Source organism: Anser anser, assembly GCF_964211835.1.
Source record: "Anser anser genome assembly, chromosome: 1".
Lineage (NCBI taxonomy): Eukaryota > Metazoa > Chordata > Aves > Anseriformes > Anatidae > Anser > Anser anser.
This window is the reverse complement of record NC_139720.1, coordinates 190,166,971-190,191,583: the sequence shown is the minus strand read 5'-3', so window position 1 is coordinate 190,191,583 and position 24,613 is coordinate 190,166,971. Positions and strand designations below refer to the sequence as shown.

General features: G+C 42.1%; 1 protein-coding gene across 11 annotated transcripts in view; it reads left to right on the top strand.

Moving 5' to 3' along the window:
* MTUS2 (microtubule associated scaffold protein 2) overlaps positions 1 to 24,613 on the top strand; it is a 298,437-nt gene that overhangs the window by 38,149 nt on the left and 235,675 nt on the right. Inside the window, exons 4-8 of one of the 11 annotated variants that reach the window (XR_014588417.1) lie at positions 1,066 to 1,138; positions 1,245 to 2,179; positions 2,300 to 2,366; positions 2,864 to 2,998; positions 4,696 to 23,455. The exons of 6 other annotated variants lie outside the window; for them this stretch is intronic. The gene's annotated coding sequence lies outside the window, so the exon portion shown is untranslated. 4 more of the 11 variants (XR_014588419.1, XR_014588416.1, XR_014588418.1 and 1 more) reach the window with 4 other exon arrangements.

Genomic DNA, 24,613 nt, shown 5'->3' with positions numbered 1-24,613 from the left:
ACAGTATCTTGCTTCAATCTGATCCCAATAATTTCCTCAAGTCCAGTTGATAAATCAAGGCCCAAACTACCCTTAGCTCTCAGAAGTGCCAATCCACCTCTGAGTATGCGCAGACCAAGCCCTTAAAAGAGTTAAATTTCTAAGCTAATTCCTCTGGCCTGTTTCCTTCCCCCAAGACCTTTCGTTATAGGACAGGTTGAAAGCAGGGGTGAGATTAGTAGGTTTTTGCAGTTTTGATGGCATGCGTGTTTGGATCGAACTGTTATAACATTTGTTGTGAGATCTGCAGATTGCTTTTTGAAGTATATTTAATCCCTTTGAGCATACTGTGCACTCTGTAGCTCTTAAACAGCGCTTAAGCTCCAAGTTCTGCCATTGTTTATGGAAACCAGGTTGTTGTCATTTGTAAAACGATGAGCATCTTCTAAGCCCACTGGCTCCCATTGCAGTCAATGGGATGTCGCTGCTTTGGATGCCAGCTGGAAGAGGATCAGCTCTTTGCCTCTGGGAAATGTACCTTTAAATTGTCCTGCATCCTATTTCATTAATTAATGCATTCTGCACTAAGCCGTGACATTTTCATTTTCTAAACTGTTTATTAATTCCAACACTGAATAATTAGGAAAAAAAAAGCTCAAGGAAGTGTACAATTGAATACCCTCACAGAAGCTGTATATACCAGAAGGTATGCAGCGTGTAGGGTGGATTGTGAGAGTAAACCAAGAGCTGTCCAAGAGCCAACATAATGCAGAAGTTGTACCCCCCAATTATGCATGGGTAGTGTTTTTAAACGAGTGCTGCCATACCCTCAGAGTGCTTGTTTGTTGCTTTTAACTACAGAGCTTGGTGTAGAGTTGCAGGCTTGACATAGCAAGGTGGCATCATTAACCTCCTTTCCACTATAAGATGTGATAAATGCGGGCCAGAGTATTCCCTGAACATGATTTTTTTAAATGCTGTGTCCCTAGATAAAGCACATAGTGGTGTCCTACCGTATTTCTGCAGCAAATTTCAATAACAACAAAGGAAACGAGGGAAAAAAAGAAAAAAGCTGTACATTTTTAGGTACTGTGAGGAAACAAACTGGAATTTGTGAGTTAGCTGCCAAGAGCCATCATTCTGTATCTTTGAGAGAACAGTAAGCATTTTAATCTTTTTTTCTCTAGTGTTTCACTTTTTTAAAAACACAGCAATGTGTTTTAATCTTTTGCTTCTCCATGTTGCACTTTATCTTTTCTCCTTAGGTTCTGAGAGAAAGCTGGGTTCAAAAACTTTGATAGAGGAGCAGATCAGATAAATCTGTGCAGGTTTTCATCTGGTTTGTACTGAAATGACACTGTGGTGTGGCAAAAGCACTGGGAAAAATTAAGAGTGCGCAGCCCTCAGGAAGTATTAAGATTTAATAACAAGACTGAAACCTGATGTGCCATTCCTAGCCCCGTGGAGCTTTGCAGCGTGGCATTTGGATGTTCTTTTAAGCATGCTTCAAAATGAGCCTGAGCTTGGTTATACAAATTATTCGTGTATCAAGGAATCACTGTGCGCTACAAAATTAAAGCGGGGAGGAAAAATAACCACCGTGGGATAATATGCAATAAATCCACTGAAGCTGCTGGCTCTGGTGAGGTAATGTCTTGTCCCTATATGGGTGGAACATTTCTCTGCGGAGTCATTACGGTTCTGCTCAGAAGCATCCAGCTGGTTGAACCACAGTGGGAAAAACAGCGATGCCGAGCAGCTCTCGGGTTTTCCCAGTAGGAACGCCCTGCTGGGAAACGGGGTGCGCTGGCACGATGGTCTGAAAGGCTCAGCTGCGGCGGCTCTTTGTAATCGCTATCCCCTCCTGATTTCTCTGCCGAATGCACAAAAATGCTCCTTGCAAACAGATCTGAGACCAAAATACTTGACTTGTCACCAGAATAATACTCGGCATGCCAAGCTGTGGTTTGCGACTCGGTCACCTTCCTTGTTTCTCGGGAGCGCTGTTTGATACCGCATCTCTCATCTGCTGTTGTGGTGCCAAAGCCCGACACTGAGACGAACGCATCTGTTTCAGTCGGTGATGTTTAATATTTTATGACCCGAGCAGCTTAGTGCCTCCCCAGGTAGGAGGCTCCGATGCTAATGAGCGAGGAAGTGTTTTCTGGCTTCCCAGGACACACGTGCACTCCGCGTTTTGGTAGGTAACCACACCACGAGTGGTGCTGGCGGTGCTCACTGCTGCCTGCACCGAGTAGCCTTTTCCTGCTACTTCTGCTGGAAGAAAACGTCGCTCGGTTTTCTCTTCTGGCCCCCACAGCTGCCAGAGGAAGCCTTTTCTGCACAGAGGCTGAGACTGGTGGAGGAGCAGCGGAGTCCTGCTGGAGGTTGGTAAGCATTGCGCCCCAGAGAAGTGCGGTGTGAGCAAAGGGCAGCTGGGGATGCTCATGTTAGTGGCTAGGGTTTTGGCCCTTTCAATGGTAATGATACGTTGCACAGTATTGTTTTCACTATAGAGCTACAGCAAAAACATCTCAGGTCTTCTATGATCAAGTTTTGTTTTTCTTTTTTCTTCTTATTTTGGTACACAATTTAAAATGACTGCCACATAAGATCTATTTTCTATTGCCACATTGGGTAGAAAAGAATGGTAAGGTACCTTCCTGTGAGCTTATATCAAGGCAATGGCATAGCACAGCAGTTGCTATATCCCATTAAAAGGCTGTTATATAGAGTACTCTCAGCATTGTTTATAAGGGTTTGTTTTGAATGCATACTTACTCTTTGCATAATTTCCTAAGCTGTTGTTTAACCTTACCATTCATTTTTCAACAAGTCATGCTAAATTCTGTTTTTTTCTCTTTGACCTGGTGGTGTTTGTCAGGAGGACTTTTCGTGGCAGTGTATCTTAGTCTACTGCACACAGAGACTACTGTATTAACAAAGAAATGGAAGTTGATGAATTAGAAACATGAAGTGATGTTTTTTTTGTTGTCTTGTGCTGAAAACACAAGCAGAGGTGGGTCCTGTGACCTCAGAGATTCCCTTTGGCCTCGGTGCCTGTGGGGCATGGGATATAGGTTTGACTTTGGGGGGGCTCTTGACACATCTTACCCCACTTTTTCTCTGTTTCATGGCAGACAGATGACAGAGTAGGTAATGAAAACCCATGAAAACATTAGGGTGTACGTGCTTTCCACAGAGGTTCTCAGAGCTGCTATAATTAAGCTTAAGAGATTCTTAGTCTGGAAAACAGCAATTTAACCTCAAGTCTAGGGCTGGGATTGCTCACAGCAGAGATGCCTGAAACCATAGACTGAGTGTGGCGGAGCCCTGGCACAGGCTGCCCAGAGAGGCTGTGGGGTCTCCTCCTTGGGGATCTCCAAAAGCCGCCTGGACGTGGCCCTGGGCAGCCTGCTCTGGGTGTCCCTGCTTGGGCAGGGGTGGGAACAGGGGCCTCCAGGGGGCCCTGCCAGCCTCAGGCATCCTGTGTGACTCGAGCAAATCCTAAAGCTGCATCTTGAGCAGAGTTAGGGATGTTATGTCTGAATGTACGCAGCAGATCAGAGCCTTGGGACTTTAATGAGGCCCTAGAGGACTTCCTGAGCTAAAACACCAGGTTTGTGAGTTCCAGCTGGCTTTACATGGGAGGTAGGTATAGACAGGGACAGCCTCGTTTTTCAGCACTGAGTAGGGCAGGATTATGAGTACTTAAGAACACGCTGAGCAGAAACCTGAGTTGTGCATGGTGTGCTGTTGCCCATACCTGGATCAGTCAGGGCTTCCTGGATCACTGCCCTCCCGAACTCCACCTACACAGTTCCTGGGGGTTTGTGCCTGCTCCTCCAGGTCGTACAATGGGTTTTGAAACAAAATAAATAGCTCTAGAAATGACTCTTCTCCCTCCACAAAATTACAGGGAGCTTGTTAATGTCTTTCAGTATTTCAGATTTTTTTTTGTCAGACTAGAAAACTTGAACAAAAATTAACTTTTTTTCCCAAAACAAAGCACAATGATTTTATTAAAAAGAATCTGATTTTATTAAAAATAATCTGAGTACCACATGGGCAGTGGTAACATTTTCCCTAAAATTCTGCAGTTTGGTGTGTTCCCTTGTGCAGCCAGGCATAACTACAAAGGTCCCACCTTAGCCTGATGACACAAAAGTCAAGGCCTCATAGTGAAAAAGTTGAAAATATGATTCACAGGCCCCCAAAGTTGGTTAAATAGAAAACCTGGCCCAAAGTGTTATTGAAAATAAGGAAAATTTCACTTTTAAGGCAGACTATGAGCTGAGCACTTCCTGGTTGTTGGGCTGTGACACGCTGATGCAAGGGGGTTTCAGAGCTCTGGGAAGCTTTTTTTCTGCAGTGATGGAGGCAAGAAATTTCTGTTCTTTTAAATGAACGTTTTGGTTCTTATTTAATCCCATGCCTCCTGGAGTCAAGTTCTTTAAGAAAAATACTATCATAAAATTCATCAATTCGTGGCTGTTCCTCAGGGATTTTTTGGTGGAATTGGTCTTTATGTTCTGTGGAAATTAGCGAGCCTCGTTTGCCACAGAAAACCAGAGGGATTTGCCAGCCCCCAGCTCCAGCTTTGGGCCAGCTGAGTTCCTGCTCCTTGTTTTTTGCCTATATGGACCATTACCCAACAAAAATAGTTGATTTTTTTTTGGCTGTTTCTAATCAGTGTTTCCTATGCTCAAACTGTAGGTTGGAGAGGTTGCTTTCAGATAAGCCTGCCTTTCAGCTTTTTGTCTCCGGGAGCTACCAACCTTTCTCCCCAGGGACTGAGGACCAGCTCCACCAAGCTGTGCGAGGTGTGCAGCTCCGAGACGAGTCAGGAACTGAGACAACGTGGTTTTGTAGAAGTACATTTTATTATTGAATCATACAATGTGCACCATGTACTTCAGCAGAGATAAGCACGGGGGAAACACTTCCAGCAGCAGCCCCGCGCTGGGCAGGTTTTTCTTTACTGTAGTCAGGAATGTCTGTGTGTCATTGATGGATTCTGTCAGCTCACACATCGGAGTTCAGGGTTTAATATCTAGATTTCATTTCCAAAAGGATTTACTGCTTCAGCGCTGCTGTGGATGGGGAAGCACGTGGGTAAACACGGATTAATTGGCTCGGGAGAACCTTGCTCCTTGCTTCGGATGAGAGCAGGATTGTGCGATGGATGTCCTGGTGTCTGGCTAAAATATTGATCATTTCTGTGGTTCAGCGGATGAAATTGTATCTTACAGAAGAAAATAATTTTGCATTCATTCCTGTATGGGATGCACAATTAAGTAAAAAAGCTGTTTATCAGAAGACGTAGTGCTGTCTCTTTGCTGATTACTGTAATATTTTGTGTGCTCAGTTTCTGCAGTATTTTACCTGGGACTTTTTAGAGACATAAAAAATGGCTTTCATAAGTGCAAGAATGAGCAAAACAGTGAAAAAAATAATCTAATCTCATGTAGTATCTAAAGTGGCAAACCTCCAGGAATTGAGAATTAATAATACTTTGCAGCTAATACTGGCTTGTTGAAGATTTGTGACTTTAGAGCATCCTACTGCATTATGTAGGGACAAATAGGAATTTCAGTGCTAACTTGTCAGAATGCTGATTTGACAATCTATCTCTCTTTATTTTTAGGTAAAAATGGCCAAAAAATGGAGGGTACTTTTATTCAAATGCACAGTGAAGTAGTTAGGCCTGTTTCCTTTTTAAAGCATTTAATATTTCATGTCTCCTGCCAGCCCAGCTGGGAATCTTTAAAAGCACATCTTTACAAGAGCTGACCAGGAATTTTTTGGCATATTTTTTCTTTTTTTCTTAGAAAATGCTGATGGATCAAACTCAAAACTGTAAGGTTTAGATGAATTTTTCATTTTACAGAAAGTTAAAATATGTTTTGAAACTAAAATAGGGCACACCTTCATTTTCAAAATAAAAGAATCCAATTTTGTTATTTTTAGTTTAAATTCCAGATAATAAATACACCAGAAATAAAAGCGAAAATGAAGCAAATATTTGGTGCTGTTCAAAATATTTTCTTCTCCCAAATGCAGATTTTACAGTTCTTTTCTGGGGAAATAGCAGAAAGAAAGGCTTCAGCCCCCAAAACTGGAAATAACAAAGACCCAGTCCATTGGGACTCTGCGTTTGCCATTGATTTGACATAGAAGACAGGCTGGGGCCACTGTGAGGGGCGGCCTCATGAAGCTTGTGGCAATTATAAGAAGTATGCGATAATGATAAATGAATATGGAAACATACAGATGGTACCTGGTGGTCCATGAAGGAGGCAGGGAGCCACATCCAATTTGCTATATTGGTTAAAATAGGTGTATTGCCCACCAGTGTACTGCATGTAGTGCATTGCCAGTGGCTGGCTGCTGCATGTTCCTTCCCCAAATAAATCTTAGACATGCTCTGCTAGTGACAGATAATTTTTTAAGTACATAGCTTATTAGCTATGCATTTCCATCATCCGCTTTTAGAAGGCCATGCCCCATTTCCTCCATAATAAACCTTTCTTACCAGTCTCCTTTCTCCTCTCCTTGAAGTGAAGCAATCACTATCATTTTTCATGGGTTTTAGTCCTTCTAGGAACCACATTTTCTATTTTTCCTTGGTTTCGGCAGTGTAATGAGCAGGAGAAGATGCTGTTTCGGTATGATGCTGTCAGACCCTGTGGTACAGGGGTGTGCATGGGCAGAGCTCTCCCAGGGCAGCCCCTGGGCCCTGGCAGTAACACGTTCCTCTTGCTGCGGCACGGTTGGTGTGAGCAGCTTTGGAAACTTGACACAGGATCCAGTTTAATGAAAACAGACATCAGTCCTCTTCTAGCATCTCAGCACTCTGAACCATTTGAATAATTGAAGGTGGTGAGCTCCTGGGATTAAACGTTTGTAATGACAGCAGTGATGTGGTGATGCAGGCAGTGATCTGGTATCGGCAAGATTTGCTATAGCATTTGCTAGATTTCTTCTTCATTTTTTTTCTTTTATTTGCCTATCTGATTTCTGCATAGAAAATAAACTCCTAGAGACAACTCGAGCGGCAAAATGGAAACTGTAAGGTGCATTTATCTTACTGCTAAACTGCTCTAGATAGAAGTCCTTCTAGCCTTACTTGGGTAAGCCACACTACTTCTCCTTGACCTGCAGCTACGAGGAAAATAAAATGCTTTTTGTGAAAGATTTCTGTTCTGCTCAGTTTCTTTATCCAAAAAAATATTGGAAGTGTCCTGCTTTTTCTCCCTTCTCTAGGATCTCAGAGGTCTCAGATGTGAGTATCTAGGGTTTTTCTTTTCCTCCTTTAATTGAAAGCCTAGAAAGTTTTGATCCTTAATAAGCATATCTTTTCTTCCGGCTATTTTTATGGTGTCCATACAAAATAGATTTTACCCTTGTGGGAAAATGGTTTTAACCCATTTGATCAAAACAATTCCTTTTCCTCAAGCAGAGGTCACTGTTGTGGTGTCATAATTCTCCTTGTTCCCCACTCATGAAGGAAGTTTAAGTAAATAATGCAGGCAAGAACTGAGTTTAAAGAAGATGTGTCAGCCTACTCTTTGAAGCCCTCTGCACATTTTAAAGGAGTGTTTCAGTCTAAGCAATTACTGTTTCTGCTGCAAACTATCTTTAATACAGCTGCTCCAAATATCTAAACCTTGTGGATGACATCTTCTGAAACAAATGGGAAAACTCCCCTGGGGAGCAGGGACTGGGCTTTCATCTAGTACTGCACATCTTGATTTCTCCCGGCATGTCCTCTTCTTCTTTAGCACTCAGGACACCTCAAATGCTCACAGCTGGTCTGTGGCTGCTTATTTGTACACCCTGGGTTTTCTTCTCTTCATTTTATCCCATACCCCAAGTTCAGATTCTTCCTCTTCTTGGTGAGTGTCACCGTTAGTCAGGGTTGTTTAAGCACCCATCCTCTCTGCTCCCACCCTCTATCTAGCGGCTAGGAGCCCTGGCCAGGCATAGTTCCCTTCCCTCTTAGATGACATGCAAGTTTTGCTATAGTTAGCTCATTATTATTTGTCAGTTTGGGATGAATTATGGCATTTAAATTTGTGTCTTCATCAGACAGGGTGTCGTAGTATCATTAATAATCATTTTGGAGCCACTGTTTGCTGTTTGAGCAATAATGGAAGTGTTCTGGTCACTTGGGACTGGGTTGCAAGCAGGGAACCAGCAAATGATCCTCATTTTAAAGGCCCTACAAATTCATTTGAGAAGTATCCTTGTAGGGGAATGGATTAGCTGCACATTCGCTAAAATTGGCCTTGGATGTGAGGATGTGCAGAGCATAGGTCATGGTAAGATTCAAATGTGTTCACATTGAGCCTTCAAAACATAATAGCTTCCAATACCATGCGTTCTGCTTCCTGCAGCCTTTAGCAAACAAATGCGAGAGGGGAAAATTAGTCTGAGGTGATGCCCACGTTTTCCTTGGAGAATCAGACTGTTCATTTTATTTGAGCCACTCATTTTGCACAGGTGTCTGTGTTCTGTGTGTAATCCCTTACTTGCAGAGCCAGTCAGGCAGCTATTGTTCCCTGGAAAAGGCAGAAGCTAAAATCTGCTCTGGATTTATGCCTTGCTGGTTCCTTCTTGTCTGACTGACTACTGTCTGGGTTAATACATTATACATTCTCGTGTGTAATTTTGTCACACCTTCCTGGATTTGGATGGCCAGAACTTTCTGAAATGTCTGCCCTTCTGGGTGAGATATCCCAAATGTGGCTTATGTTCAAATATGACAACCTGGTTTTAGAAATTTTACAGATCTCCTTGCTATTCTTGAGGGAAATTAAGGTGGAAAGGGAAGTGTTTGTGTTTTAAGTAATTTTTGAAATGCGTCCTCAGGCAGGTGAGGATCATGCGAGACTTAAACTGGGTGGACTGATCGTGCTCATACAACTGGGGGTTTGGCGTGCTGCAGATTTGGGGGAATTTGTATTAATGATCATTTGAAAAAACAGCTGAGGTTCGTACACAGCACAAGCCCCACGAGTCCTGATGTATATCTCCGTATGTATCGAGTGTCCATGCAAAGTCAGTCAGTTTTATAATCAGCCACCTGATCCGATGCTGTCTCAGAAAGCTTGCCAAGCGTTTCAGGGAACGCAAGGTCACGGCAAACAGACCCTCCTGGAGCAGCACGAGCCCTTCTGCACCCTCTTGGCTGGAGGGGATCGATGTCCTCAGAGTAAATAAACTTGGCGACATGCAGGGAGCTCGCGGAGGAGCCTTTGAAGGTTGAAGCGCTGTCATCTCGGTGGGGGTGTTGGAGCCCCAGAAGCTTTTCGTAGAAAGGTCTCCAAACAGGCGTCCTCCATCATTGTCTCCCCAGGCATACACAGAGCTGTGTAACCCCACTGCAGGGAAACTACTGAAGTTGCACAGTGGAGCACTCAAAGCCAAATATGCGTCAGGAGTAAGGTTAAAGATACGGTTCTGCTCCCGCTGTTCCCTTCCCACCCCACATTTGCTATGTTGCAGGTGCCTCACCGCAGTGCTTTCTCTCTGGGAAGGCACGCGTAGGTTTGAGAAAGAGAGTGCCCAGGGGAAGCAGGAGCGTGCAAGCAGGTCCCGTGCGGTGAGTGGTGCTGGCCCTGGGGACAGCCCTGGGGACATCCCAGGGGACGGAAGTGGAGCAGTGCCATCGCAGATTTAACAGTGAGTGCTCCTGGTTGTTTTTAACCAGGAGTGAGAACACCTCCTGGGACAGGTTGAGAGCAGAGCCAGGATGGCTGCTCCAGGGGGGCAGAGGCCAAGACAACATCTGCACAGGATGCTGAGGGCTGGCAGCATGACTGGAGACAAAGCTGAAGGGGATGTGCGGTGGTAGGGACCAAACTGAAATGATTTATTGCTGGAAAGGGACTGCACACACTGCTTTCTAGGGGGAGGTTGCACCAGGCTGGGTGGTGCGTGGGCTGGGTTTGTCCCTACCCCTGCCTGAAGAGTTGATCTGCAGAGGTCTGGAGGTAGGGTGACGGTGGCATCCTTTGGGAACAGGTTTTCCTGCCACTTAACTAGCATGATTGTTTCCCACGAGACCCAGGAGAGATGTCAGCCTTTCCGTAGCTGCCACTGCAGATGGGGAGGCACGTCCCCACCACGGCAAGTCCCACCAGCAGCAGAGCTCTGCATTAGCCGGGCACCACGCTAAGGAATAAGCGAACAAGTAATGAGCTGCTCCATTCCCCAGGAGATTCCAGAAGCGGCTTGCTAACATTTAGCCTGCAGCCCTCTGCATCACACCTTGTGTGTTGTAAACCTGCTTTTCCTGTCTCCTGACACCTGGCGCACCGGTTTGCCGTTCCCCAGACTATTTGTCATCCAGCAGCAAGCTGCAGGAGCTGCCTGGGACCTGCGGATTCACTCCAGGAACAGTGGCTAGAGCAGCGCAGGTCACATCTGCTTCGTTTCTTCCCTTCGCACGGTCTGTGTGCACGCTGCCTTGCTGTGCCAAGCGGGGGAATTTGCTATGGGAAAGCACCTCTGTGCAGCTGGCTATGAACACTGCTCAACTCTGCAAGCAGCGCCTGGTTTTTCCACTGATGCCAACAATTTCACCACTAAAAACTAGAGAACGTGAAGCTCTACATTCATCTTGTCAGAGTTGGTTTCACGTCCTGCAGACCCCCTGCCTGCATGGGATACTTGATGCCAGTGGAAATTCTGCATCAGATATCCACAGTTTCCTTGGGGAAGCCTCAGACAGAGGAAGAGGCATCGTTTGCTTTCTGTGAAGCAATCCACCTGCTTTTTGCTTCCTCGAAATATTTGGGGTATAGCTGAAGCATCTAGTGGTATCCCTTTTTGCCAGATAGCCAAAGGGTGATTGCAGTCTTTAGGTATATAAACCAAGGGGCAGCAAGAACAGATGATTTCTGCCTTTCTTTAAAGGCTTCATATTCTCATTTTAAAAATAACATCAAAAATTGAAGAAGATGCAGGAAGGAACCATAGAAATAAGACAAGAAAATACAGGGACAGGCATTAAACACTTCAATATACTGAACAGATCTAAAAAAGCCTGAGAGGTGACTTGATATCATATATGAATGTGGCCATAAAGGACTAGAGGAGAAAAGATTGTCAAGGACTAATAGCTGAAAGCTGATACTGTTGAAATTCCAGGTGGAAGTAAGTCACCACTTTTGCAGCTCAATAAAGGGGCTAATGAATGAAATTTAATAACTCGTGATGTACAGAGGTCAGACCAGATAATTGGTTCATTCCTCTGGGCTTAAGTTCTGTGAATCCAAGATTTTATTGATGTATGTCCTGCAATTACATGAAGGAAAAAATATGTGCTAACTAGCATACACAATTCTGTAAATTTGAACCAATCTGAAAATGTTGTCTACAATCTAGAAGGCAATATCAGAGGCTTAGAAGTTCAGAGGCATTTTTGTTTCACTTTTTTTTGGGGGTAAAATTGTTCTGAGGTCAATTATCTCCAAATTATTACTGTGTGTAATTTGGCAATTACTCATGAATTTAAAAAGATTTAAGAAAGTCTTTCCAAAATAGTATAGATGAAGAACTCAATAAAAACTAATGTTTCTGAAGTGAATGGTATTTTTGTCCTTCGTGAAAATAAACTATTTTTGCTTTCATACTGGTATAAATTAGGAGGAATTAAACTGAAGTCAACAGATTGACATTTGTCAAATTGGATGCAAGCAAGTTTATACTGTAGTCCACTGACAAGGAACCTTGTAACATGTGCTCCTTGTGGGTTTTCTGATTTCAGCTGTTTATTTGGACTGCTTGAATTATTTGTTCTGTATAAATTATCGGATAAAGTTAAATATTTTTCCTGTAGGTGAAAAATTTGCAGGCTGCCTCCGAATGCTGGAAATACTGTGAGTGAAGTGTTTTCAGCCCCTGCGTGTTTGTGGATTTCACTTGGAGGATTTGCATTTTGCCACCTGTGGGCTGGTAGCGTCATCCTGTGTTTTTGTCCCAGCTTGTGTGGAGAGCTGAAAGCTCATCTCCTCTGCAGGAGATGCACAGGGAGTGAAATTCCCTTTAGGGTGCAAGGCTCTGTCCCAGCCCCTGTGCTCAGCTGGTCCTTATGTGCATGTGGAGTAGCCAAAGTCTGGGCAAGAGAGGAAAAGCCTCTTCTGCATGGCCCTCCTGGGAGCCTTTTCCATAAACATTACTCCTGAAGTGGAGAAAAATGTTGGGAAGAGCCACACACTCATCAGTATGCATTTAGGGAATTGGAAATGCCGGTGTGTTTGAGGTAATATACAGATTAAAATGTGGTTTTAGTTTCATGGAATGGTTACAGTGAAGCTCTGCTTTTCCTGTGTCCTTTCCATTAGCCTCTGTCGATTTCATCCTAGAATAGCCTCAGTCTTGCAGCTTCTGAATTTAATTAGTGTTAATACTGGAGATATTTAGTCCCATTCAAGGGAGGGGAAAAAAAAAATCAGAAAATTTGGAGATAGCTTGTAAAGATAGCAGCATGGAGAAGTTTGTTAGCTGGCCTGTAGTAATTAAGCTTATTTCCATAGCAACATTATCAGTTCAGCTCTAGAATTTAGAGATTTTTGTGTACCCGGTAATTAGAACTAATATCCTAATTTTAGCAGAGAGATCACATTTGTATTTGGCGAGTCTTGTAACTAAGCACACTGATTGGGGAGTGCAGTAATGTTCCATTTTCCTTGATTTCTCTTGCTCGGATCCCTTCAGACTGCTTAAGTAGCTATAAGCAAAGCAGTGCAGTCTGTTTTCTCAGTGCATTAGGCTGCTTTTACCTTTTGGGGGAATCGATGCCTACACGCACACACGTGCGCGCACTCGCATACGTATAATTTACTTATTTATAAATATAGTGAAAATCTTGCCCGTCTGTGCCATCCTTGGCAAAACACAAAGGCAGAGCAAAATTACAGCAATTCAGAGAACCCAGATAGTCCTCATCTGAATCGACTCGATGATTTTAGCTGTCATTTTCCAACCTAAATGATTCAGCGATTCTATGCTCCAATTTCACACGGCCATGGCCTCTTTCCCTGATGAGGGGTTTGCATGGAGCCCAGGAGGGCTGGGCATCCCGCTTGCTCACAGGCCTTTCCAGCCATGGGGGTCATGGGATTGGCATCTTCTGGGAAGGGAATCTCCCATCCCATCTTGGTCTCGCCCCCACCTGCTCGATCTGCTTGGCTTGACCTCCATTCCCAGCCTGGTGGGCGAATGTCAGCCCTGGCTGTGGCTGGCTTGGGGTTACAGGTGTGGGGACAGCCAGCAGGCTGCTCCTCATAAGGTGAGCAGTGTGCTGCTCTGTATCATCTGTACACAGCCTTCAGCTGCCTCAAAACTTGTCAAACTTCAGTTTCTGAGATCTCTATCTTCCCTGTCCCACAGCCGTCATGTTTACTAAAAACTGGCCATCAGGCTCACAGGTTATTAGGGAAAGATAGTGTGATCATATAAGCCTCCATTTTCTTAGAAGCCAGGCTAGAAAATGAGTCTTCAGTGTTTCGGAAATAAATCCCCATGTCTAGGCAGAGTCCACAAAGACCCATTAGATGATCCACCTACTGGGTCAGTCTTGTTTTGATTTTTCTTCTAAATATTTTCCCCCAAATTTTTATTCCCTTTTCCATATCACTCTTTTAAATAAGGATAAAGCTGGAAATACAACAATCTCAAGTGGCACAGCAGGTTCAGCATATGCAATGGCTATGTAGTGGAAAATAGCATCCAAAGAATTGCTCCTGTTGCTAATGAGTTCTGAAGGTAAGAGAACAGTTAATGTATTCATAACAGACTTATACTCAAAGATTTGTAAATAATTTATGGCTTACCGTGAGTGGGAAGCCAACTACCATAAAGCTTGGACCCAAACAGAAACTAATTTTATATCAGCAAAGGACTTTGGATTTTGCAGATGCAGCATCTCAGCTGTAATCCCCCTGGCAGGGAAAAAAAAAGTAACTTAGTAGACTACGGTAGAATATCTGGGGATTTATAATTTAGTCTTTGTGGCCTCCTGGGGTTCTATTACCGTTTGGCATCTACTTCCCCCTAAGGAAAATGAAACTCCTTGCAGTTTGACCAATGTTTTGCTAAGCTGTGTTTATCTGCAGAAATTCTATTATAAATCTAAATTAAAGACAGTGGAGAAACTCATTGTTGGCGCAAGAACCCCCCCCCGGTGATGGATTTGTGTGTAAATTGGCAGATAGTAACTATTCATAGGAAATACTAGTGAAATAGGCATACATACTTTGCATGTGAATCATAGTGGCCTTTGGGAGTCTACAGCACCGACTTCTTTGCCATGGATTGAAATGGCTGAATTAATGTTTAAGTACAAAATATTTTGTGTAGGTGCTTTTTGTAAGATTGCACAACTGCTCAGCAATTGGCAGTGGCATAGGGGATACCATATGGGAGGCAGAATTGCCTTTGTTCCCACCTGAGCTGTTTTTATATCTGTGAGAGGAGTGCACGGCAGTAACCAGGACCTACCCAAAGTCAGGGCTGTGACCACAGTCTTCCTAGCTGCAACAAGGCAGCATTTCTTGTGGCTGCTCTGTCCATGAAAATAGAATGACTGCAAACACATGTATGTCCTCACCCTTCTCAGGGTCCCCCAGAGACAGACCTCTGGCACCCTGCTCCTCCCCGTCTTGGCACTGCGCTCCCTTCCCTTTACATGAGCTCAAATTTTAGCTCTGAGAGGGAAGCGGGTTGAGGAGGGTCACCGTGGTGAGAGATGAGACAGTCTAGTTGTCTTTTCCATTGTTAGCAAGCTTGGACATGGGCACAGCAGTTCTCTTGCTGGTCTTGTCAATTCAACCAGGCTTCTCTTGGGGAAGCTCTCCCTTCTGCTGGGGGCCAGCGACAACCTCTTGACGGAAATGCAGAGTTATAAGCCCCTTACTAACAGCCAGAATATGATTCTTCTTATATTCTCTATTTCTTTCAAACTTATTTGGGCTTTTGGACACATCTCTCTGAATAGTGCATTTATCTACAGCTCTTGTGAAACTGGAGAATGTTTTTCAAACATGTTAATTGCTGAAGAAGTAAGCAAGAGTTTTCTTTTTCCTCCTTTTCCTCTTTTTTTTTTTCTTCTCAATTTTAGTATGCAATAGAGAGGCATTTTATTTTTTTAATTTTTTGGGGGCCTTTTTTTTACAGTCCTTTGGGCTTTGAGGACATCGGTTGAGTTGCTACTAGAAAGTAAATTGTCCTGAGGTGTGATTCAATGTCCCTTGACCCCAGGAAGGGGGTCAGCATGAGGAACAAGGAGATCTCTTTCCACTACCTCACATTTTGATGAGGCCATTATTCATGGGCATATGGTAGAATAGGCTAGTGAATCCTATGGATTTGTTTGATCCTTTCTTTAGTGAAGACTTGAGATCCAGAAGAGATGCCTATCGCTGCCCATAAGCATAATTTGCAACCTTTAATTTTAAAAAGATTTCATGAACCATTTATGGGCACTTTCTGATTTCCAACAAACAAGTAATTGCTGTTTTTAAATTTCTGCTTTCCTAGGAGACTGTATCCAAAGCTACAGTTTTTCAAGCTCTGGTGCCCCTAGCAGCAACACATAATTTGCTGAAATGAAAGAACAGCTGAAAAAAATATATTCATATATTTATTGTTTCAGCTATTACAAAATAAGTGGGTCAAAATGCTATTGTACTAATCAAACGTGGTACTTATTTGCCTTTATGATCAAGATAAATCACGTTGGCTATCTGTCGGTGATGCCTATGTATTAGGGCTGACATTTAGGTACAAACTGGTGGGAATCTGGTTTGCTGCACACAGATGAGGAGTCTTTGGCTTCTCTTCGTCTGATTCTTACACCTCAGGCATGAAGAAGAGGATAGTGGAAGGGTTTATAAAGGGTGCAGTGTATTGTGAGATTTATTGCAAGGAGCAGCAAGAAGTGGAAAGCCAACAAAGTGCCCTGTCATATTCTGTCTGATAAAGGGTTTTGTATGGCCATCTGCTGCAACAGACAGGACAAGTGGAGTAATATTTCTGACTTACTGGATAGTGCGTAGCAGTAAATGTGAAAAAGAAGAGACAGTAGTGTCTCTAGTTTAGCCACCCCATTTAAACTTTTCCTTTAATCTCTAGTTGCATATACGTCATCATAATCTATAGTGCAGAATCAAAGTCCTCCCCTAAGGAAGCTTCCTGTAAATTCATGGTGACTGCGGGGTTTACTTTTATAAAATATGTTTAATAGATATTTTTGCTGCTCCCTCTGCACTGTGACCCAGCGGACTGAAGTAGTTAAGTTCTCCTGTTAGGTGGGAAGATGAACTTTTAGGCATAGTGAATGTGCACCGAACCACAAGGGAGGCAGATGGGTTTGCAGGTATCTGCTCCTTTCTTAGAAGAGTTTAGAGGTGATCAGCAGTTTCTGTTGGTTGAATGGCTATTACAAAGGGAACAGATGATCTATGCTGTGATCTGCCAGAAGAGTGATAGGAAGAAACGGTGATACCCAGCTAAAGATAGGGACATGGTCTGAGAGGGAACATTTAAGCTTCACAGCATGTTGGAGTTGTGTTATGCTTAAATACAGGCCTTCTGGTCACACCGATTAAGCACCTGAATTAAGAGTGTGCTGTTGCTTATTGTTACCGAGAACTTATCTGGTTCTCTTTCCGGTTATTTTTGTTTCTAATACCTCATATTCAACATTATCTGGCAGCTTACTTTCATTGCAGTGCCTTGTTATCCTGGTGATTCATTGTCCAAGATAAAGTGAAAAGGAGATAAATTGTTGTGTGCGTGTTTGGTGCTTTTCACTCTATGCAGTCTCTGAGTGCTCAACGTGAGGATGACCCACTTCAGACACCGGTGAAATACAGACACCAAACAAACACGTAGTGATGTGCAGGTGCACTTGGCAGCAGGTTCAGAGTGTAGGTGAGAAACACCTAGGGTAAAGAACAAGTAGGTTTGTATTCAGCTTACCAAGAAATTGTGTGTTCACTACTGGAAACAAATGTTACAGGTAAAACTCTGATCATAACTATGGTTATTACTTCAAAGCAATTACACTGGTATTTATAAAATCAGTAATGTAGATGTAAAAGAGTGTCTCCAGCCCAGATATGATTTGCTATAAAATAGTTTTGTTATACTTTTATAGAAAGCAGCAGTTCTTAGTAACATGAGTTAAATCATGCAGAGGAATTAAAGTGCTGACAAGCTAAAACTAATCCTTCTAATTATTGAAGGGATTAGCATAAAGGAAATAAATGATGCATTTCTGGATTTACATATGAAGGTTATTTTATTAGAATGATAATTTCTTGAATCTAGTTGTCTTTCAGTGTTCAGGTGTGATTTTCTTGCAGCTGGCAGTGAGAAATATACATAGAAATGAAAACGTATTTAAGAAAAGAATGCTTTATATATGTATTTTTCTTCTATTTTACCAGTCATGTGGAGTTGGTCATGGACTTTGTAGATTGCCTTCTGCTTGCATCAATTGCACAGCTGAAACTTACCCCTTTTGATAGAATTTTGCTGTTTGACTCAATTAATATATTTATTTTCAATTAATTCCTGAAGACAAGTGCATTTATAGAAGTTTTTAAAAGTTTGCCTTTTCAGACTTACATCACTGTGTTGCTTGGATTAACAGTGCACCCACATTCCAGAAGTCCCATTTCTTCCAATAAAAATAGATGAAATCATGTTGACAGTGTGGAGGGCTACAAAAGTCACAGGATTCTTTGTGTAAGCTGTATTCTGCAGAAGAAATTATAAAGTAAAGATGACCATTTTTTTAACCTTCCCCCCCCCCCCCCACCTGCAGTTAGCTATGTTTTCTGCTGCTTTTTTTCCTGTTTTGTTAAATAGGCAGGGTGCTGAAATAGCTTAAATAGTAGGGTGCTGAACCTGGTGCGAGCACAGTTCTGTGCAGGGTGTGAGAGCAACAAGTTGGCTTTGGTAGTTAGACCATGAAAGTCTCATAAATATCAGATGTTTTCAGCCATGCACTGAAAGAGGGAGAGGAAATGAAAATAAATGAATGTTATCAGACTTGCCGTTTGGTTCAGAGGACCCGAATTAATTTGAAGTCTGCGCACTGATCAGTCCTGTGCTTGGATGACTGGCACTGTGTTGCAGATAGCTTTAAAAACTGCTGAGCATAGTGTATAACCTTTCCTTCTAATGGTGGAATCAATCACCCTGGGATTAGCATGCTCACAGGCACTTTTTTTCATCTTCTGCCGTAGTATTTCTTCCAGTAAGAGGATGGATTACCCACTGAACACTTGAGGAAAAGAGAGGAGTCTTCTCTGAAGGAAACTATATGAAAGTCCATAGAAAAGCATAATTTGTCATGTGTCACTTGATATAAAGCACAGAGAAATACCCTCCTCATCTTGCAGAATTGATTTTTTTTTAAATATAAATGGAAATATTTAACTACGAATTTGTCCAGTGAATACCTATAACCAAGTTAAGTAGTAACTTTGATTTATAAATGCATTTTTTGGATGGGAGAGATCAGTCTAACCATATCATACTTTCATTTCAACAGTCAAATTCACATTTGTGCAGTACATCAGCCACTTGCCTCTTCTCACAACCATGTCTTGAGTATAAATAGTTACCTAGGAAGATACAGGAACAGAATGCATCAAAGGAATCCAACTGCAAATAATTAGATCAAGCAAAGAGAGAAAAAAACTTTGCTTACTAGAATACAGCTTTCTGTTTGTTAAGTTCACAGAACGTCCTCTTGAAGAAGCAGTCGGTTTACATCACTGCCTGTACTCTAAAAAGCAAACACCATACACAGTAGTGTAAAGGATGCTTTCTTTTTCTGTACTGGCAGAATATTTTATTGGTAATTAATCTAATAGCGGTCTTTCTCAGTACTGTCCTAAGAGAGGCTATACAATAGTTTCCAGAGCCAGTAGAGTTTCCAAAGCATGTGTAAATTTTTCATTAAAACAATTCTGGGAAGTAGGCGTGTGATTTACTTAGGCTACCTCCATCACACAGAACTTCAGGTGGGTCACAATCCCAAAGATTGCATCCTCTAGGGGTGCAGAGTCACTAAGCCTCTGAGCTTCATTTTCTTTGACTTCTAAGACCCAGAAGTTCATGCTGCCACAAAGTGCCGCATCCACGTTTGAGAGTTGCTCCCAGTGTTCAGTTTCCATAGCACTGGACAGGCCCAAAACTTGTGCTGTATTGCAGCCAGCAGCTCAGGCAATAAAATAAATAGAAAATGTTTGATAAGGTGGTTCAAACGCAATCTAGATTGGTGCTTTTGTGAAAAAAAATAATAGAAATGAACTGACAGTTCAATAAATATTCTATAATACAGAGAACCTCCCTATTAGCCTAGGGTGAATTTTTTTCTTTTCTTTTTTTTTTTTTTTTCCATTTTGATATCTTTTCAAGGCTTTTGATGACCAGAGAGCAAGAGCCTTCCCTCAGGAGCATCTTCAGCAGGAATCAAGTAAAAAATACTGTAATACAGTAGGCTTGTGAGGTACACCTCGCAGCTACTGGGTAGCACACAATCTGACAGATTCCCCCAGAAATAATCCATATGTAAATGGAAAATAGCATGTGATACCCAATTTACAAACAGCTCCATGCTCTGTTCTTGGATTTGCGCTGTTGGGCCAGTAATTAATCTTTCACAGCCAGCTTTTCGTCTCCTTTACTCTTTGTCAGATGTACAAACTAAACAGGAGATTGCGAAAGGGAGATATTTTATAAACAGCTGATCTCTTTTTTCCCCTCTTCAGCTGGCCTGGTTTTAGGTGCTTCATATTAGTCACTTTATAAGAAACAAGCAGCCATATTTAAATAGAAACTAGGTCCCCATTTTAAACTGAGTTCTTAATCCCATCCCTAATTTCCAACCAGGGAAGCCTAATCTTTCTGGATGTTCATGTGCTGAATCTGTGTGGTGAATAAGGGATTTATGGGAATTTTAGAAAAAGAGATTTGGGTAAAATTGTGGAAGTTCATCTAAGTTCGTAGTCAAAAAGTCTCTGTTTGGGATCTTTGTGCTACTTCTGGAAGAGCTGGCCTATATATTCCATGTGAGCTTTGCTTTCCCTGTCTTAGGAGACTTCCTCTGGGCTGTGAATGTCTTGTACGAAACAATAGGTCACTTGCAGAGATGTACAATAGACTCAACACTTAAAGTGCAGAAGGGATGTGATCAATTAGATTTTTTTTTTTGAAACTTAGCTGTAAAGGTTTGTCCTACTTTGTGACTGACATTTTATGCAAACTATTTAGAGCACTTCTGTGTATTAATTAGAAGTTGTATATATGATCATATTTATTATCTTCTTGACAGTACATGTTCTGAGCACTGTAAAAAGTCTAACTTGGCACTTCAGCTTTGTACTAGAAGTTGGCAAGGTCACTGGGGAATTTCAGAGTTGTCAGTAGGTGTTGGAAGTATTCAGATTCTTATGGGAAGCGTGTGTGTGCATTGATAAATTATGCCCAAACTCCTGGTATGGGTGAGAAGGACACGGGAGTCATGAAGCCTGTTCCCCCATAAGAGTAAGGGCTGTAGTTTACTGGTGTGCATCTTGCCTTCTTGATTTTCCTACCTGGCTGCTGTTTTCCTGCCGTGATCCAACATGGGAACAGATAAAGAGATGATGTCTGGCTCACCAGCAACTACAGCAAATGTCTGTCATCTTCTGTTTCTTAGCTAGCCCTAAAGAAGTTCAGTTTAGTGCAGCTGGATGCAGCCAAATCCTTGTATCCTACCTGGGATACATTCTAGATGGGTAGACAGCTAGACAGATGAAAAGCTGGCGTGTTTTTTGGGCTCACAGAGTGGTAATTATTGGTTCACAGTCTATCTGCAGGCCAGTTAGGAGCTGAATTCCCCAGGTGTCCATGTGGAGAGGTACCCTGTTTAATACTTTCATCAGTGACCTGGAGAAGGAGACTTAATATGTCCCCTCATCAAGTCAGTGGGTGACACAAGACTGAGGGGAACCACATGATATGCTGGGGGGCTTGGCTGTCTTCCACGGGGACCCGGACAGGCTGGAGGAATGGGTCAGTGGGAACCTCATGAAATTTAATGAAGACAAACACAAAGTCCTGTGCTGATGGACTAAATTCCCTGAAGGGTATAGGCTCAGCATCCTGGACTCTATTAAGAGGAGCAGAGCCAGAAGGAAGGGATTATCCTCTCTACTCAGTACTTGTTAGACCGTGTGTTGTTACTGCATTCAGTTTTGGCCCTCCCAATACAGCAAAGACATTGATGAACTTGATATTTGAGGGAGTTTGGCAGAGACCAAAAAGGTGGTGGGGGCTAGATCATTTGTCCAGGGAGGAAAGGCTGGGGAAATTGAATTTGTTCTGCTTGGAGCACAAACAGCTTGGTGGGGGACTTGACAGCAGCCCCCAGTGCATACAGGGTCACTGAGGAGATACAGCTGGTATCTTCATGATGGTATGTGGCAGGAGGACAGAAGATAATAGGCATAAGATGAAATGAGAGGTTCAGACCGGGTATAAGGAAAACAGGAGACTGTCCCATGAGACAGTCAAGCTTGTACAGTCTCACTGTCATTGGAGGTTTTCAGGACCAAGCCTGAACAACCTGGTCTGAGTGCAGTGTTGACCCTGGACTAGAGACTTCCAAGATCCCCTCCAGCCTCAATGGCTCAATGATTCATTGACAATGGGCCTTTAAATGAACTCAAAAGATGCTGAAGGATGGATCTTTGCAAAAAAGGGAAGTAGGAACCGCCTGCTTGTATCTGCAAGAAAAGAATACGTTTTTTTTACATCTGACATTATGGTATTTTCTTTCCCATTTGCTTTGGGATTTTTTTTTTGTGGGTCTTTCTTTTTGGATAAAAAATAGAATTATAGATGAGGTTTTCCAAATTTAGGAGATGATTGCTCTCCAGTTTTGATAATTATTTTATATACCAATTCTTCCAGTCTTTAGGCATAAATTGCAGTACTTCGCAAACAGAAGATCTGACTTATTGTCTCACCTGACTAGTAATGAAGCATTTTGACAGCATCTGGGCTAATTCCCTGCTGTGTAAGCATATGTAGCTTCTTTGAAGTGAATTGCACTACATGTAATTGTACTAGTGGCAAGTTTGGCCCATTTTTAATAAAATACAACTAATAGGTTTTGTGCTTGTAAATTATTTAAATATTCAGACAAGGTCTTGCTGATGAGCAATTATAAGAAAATCTTTCCTCTGACACAAGGAATGTCAGATATTGCCAAGAAAACCAAATGGGTCTAATCTTCAACTCCCAAAGTGTTAAACTGCAAGGCCATCTGCACAATAGATGCAGCACCCTAATTGATGCAAGATCCTTCACCAACTCCACTGCTGTTAAAACACAAAGGCTTTAAGAAGCCTTTTCCTGTCAGTGTTCCAAGATCATAAACCAATTTTTGAGTGGCACCATAGAGCAGGATAGAAATATTTTACGTGTTATTCTCTTCAGGAGCTTGTCTGTTCTGACACTTTCTTTGGATGTTTCTTCCCACCTTAATTACACAACTAAAATGCTTTCAGAGTAGTTTCAGTTTATAAAATCAAAAATGTTTGGATCTCAGAGCTGTGTATGAGGAGAAGGCAGTGCAGCCTAAAAGGCTGTGGAAGTATTTTCCTGCTCTTGGGAAGTACCTCAATGAAAGTTCATCATCAGGGTCAGATTTTAACTTAGGTGGTATGTAGATTGCTATGTAGGTTGAGAAACTTGTTGATCTGTTTTTTTTTTTTTTTTTTTTACACATAAAAATAGTAGATTGTTTCTGATTTTTGAGTTTTACATGGCACATTATAGAAATTAAAATCTGACTTTCATATTGTTAATGATCCTGTTTTAAAATCAGTGAGTTTTGTATATGCCACTTGTATACTCTTCATTGATGGTAATTTGAGTATCACAAGCTAAACACATATGCAACTTGTCCTTACATCTGCAAAAGTATTCATGTCACTGTCTCTAGCTCATCATATCCAAATCACACCTCCTCAAGTGCACAGGAGAAGGAACATCACTCTGAATTACTGTCAAATCCTGTTTACCATTACAGCAGTAAGATTAATTATTTAAATGTGCATATTGCACAAATTATACTAGAAAATTGGAATATTCCCAGGCATTGGAACTTGGTCACAGGTACTTTGGGGCACAGTTTGTGAACTAGGGAACCAGGGAAATGTTCTTTCAGAACTTCTCAGTATCTGAGTGAAAATGAGGGTGGGTCCATGCCAGTTATCCTCTGTGTGGCTGAGGACATAGTGACGTGTATTGAAGTTAGGAGTAGTACACTGAAAACTGAGCTTTTATAATACAAGACATTTTTTAATGTCACCCTACCAGTGATCCTCTGTTTAGCTGTCTCAGGAAGCTGTGATATGAGCATAGCAAAAAAATAAATTAATTAATTAAAAAAAAAAAAGGAAAATGTGGTGTGGAGAGGCTGTAGCTCCAGAGTGCTTCCAAACCCAATGCAGTGATAGTCACTTTCTGATTGATAGCTGGGCATATAGGTTGCTGTAGTAACTTAGATATATCAGATTCTCCAAACTAAACCTTTCAATGATACCCAGACGACAATTATGAGCATAGAATATGTTAAAAATCTGTAGCAGATCTATGTGATTCCATTTTAAACGCTATTGTTTGTTTGTGTCTGTACTGCTCAAGGTACTGGGAGTATCCATGGCTCTACTAACAAATGGCACAGGCAAACTGATTTCCTCTTGGTCACATGTTTGTCTCAGTTGGAGCAAGTCGGAGTAATCCACACATTGCCAGGGAGTTAACTAATGCTTAAGCAGCGTGGGCAGCTTGGTGCTTGTGCTCATGCCCTGGTCTGTTCCTATTTAGTAGAAGAGAGTCAGCCTTTATTCCTGGCAGCTGTGCTATTGTGTTTCACTGCATTTCATAGACAAGCAATTGAACATTAGTCCCTGAAGTGTTTCCAGTTTGCTTTTTGAGTTCGTGTTTTGGTTTCCTTCAGCAGAAACGAAGGCACTTTTTTCAGTTCTACAGATATGGATTCATCTCACCTGACTTTAAACCATCCAAAAGTTAGGTATCTCCTCCGAGTCCATCATCTAGACTGCTGTGATATTTGAGGCAAAGCATGATGCATTGCCATGTCTTAGAGACCTATCTTAGGAGTGGTTGAATCCCCCATGGAAGTGGCTCATGTCTCTGCTCACTATATGGAGACAGTTAAGATGATTAGCTTGGACTAGACGCCTAAGTTTTAAAATGCTAAAATTAGCTGGGATAAGTCCTACTCACAGCTACTACATTTATCTTCAGCTTCTCTTTTTCTATTTTGTTTCAAATTTCATGCATGTACTCATCAATTTTCCACGTCTTCTAGCCATTTTTCTTTACATTCTTTGTCCCACATGTACATGTTATTTCCTTCAACTTAAACCTGATCTCTGATTCTGGAATGGCAAATGGGATTCTACAATACTTCTGCTTCAGTCTATTTGCTGAAGCATTGACTTTCTTAAAGCATTTTTGTACTGAAAAAAAAAATAAATCAATAAGTCTATATACGAGGCAGAAGCAATAATGTAAAGGCATCCTGCTA